Below are 836 nucleotides of genomic sequence, written 5' to 3'. Positions count from 1 at the left end.
AAAGTTGTTATTTGTGTTTCTTTCGCCTCAACGAGAGAGAGAGAGAGAGAGAATCGTGACTAAGACATGGTTTGCATCAGTAACACAGAAGGATACTGAGATTCAATGTGAGGAATAAATCGCTAAAGAGCAGGTTTTATGGAATATCAAAAGCCATGTACGATCCTTAGGTGAATATATCTTCGCAAAAATCCCTCCCTCCCTCTCTCTCTCTCTCTCTCTCTCTCTCTCTCTCACACACACACACACACACACACACACACACACACACACACACACACACACACGAATAAAGGCCGGAAGAAAATGGAAACATCAAGAAAAGTGTGGACGGAAAAGGAGGACAGTAAGGAGAAAGATTAAAGAGAAAAATGCCCCTTTTAGTCGCCTCTTACGACAAGCAGGGATACTGATGAGTGTGGTTAGGTTAGGTCAGTTGTTTTGGATGCTTTCTGTAGTACTCGCGGAAAAAATTTAGAGATTATCAAACTATTTACTGGACAAGCATGTGGCGAGAATGTGGAAGCCTTGGAAAGATTCGCTGATCCTGGTAATGTGGTGAATAACAATGGGAGGTCAGACGGAAGGAGTGTTCGTCAGGGGTTATACATTCACTCAACGTATTTACCGTCCCCGTTATTTGTGTAGAAGGACCGAAATCCGCATCGTAAGGGCATTGGTGGTCCGTGTCTTCGTGGCTGTGAGACGTGGGGCCTAAACAGTGACTTGCAGCGGCGTGTTGTCTCCTTTGGTACTATGTGTCTGTGCGAGATCATGGAATACCCCTGGTACAACGGGTAATGTAACAGCGACTACGTAAGGCTGAGTTGAGGCCT

The sequence above is a fragment of the Coenobita brevimanus genome, chromosome 8 (genome assembly GCF_032717465.1).
Source record: "Coenobita brevimanus isolate Jiangsu-jjx chromosome 8, ASM3271746v2, whole genome shotgun sequence".
Taxonomy (NCBI): domain Eukaryota; kingdom Metazoa; phylum Arthropoda; class Malacostraca; order Decapoda; family Coenobitidae; genus Coenobita; species Coenobita brevimanus.
This window is presented reverse-complemented; position numbering follows the sequence as displayed.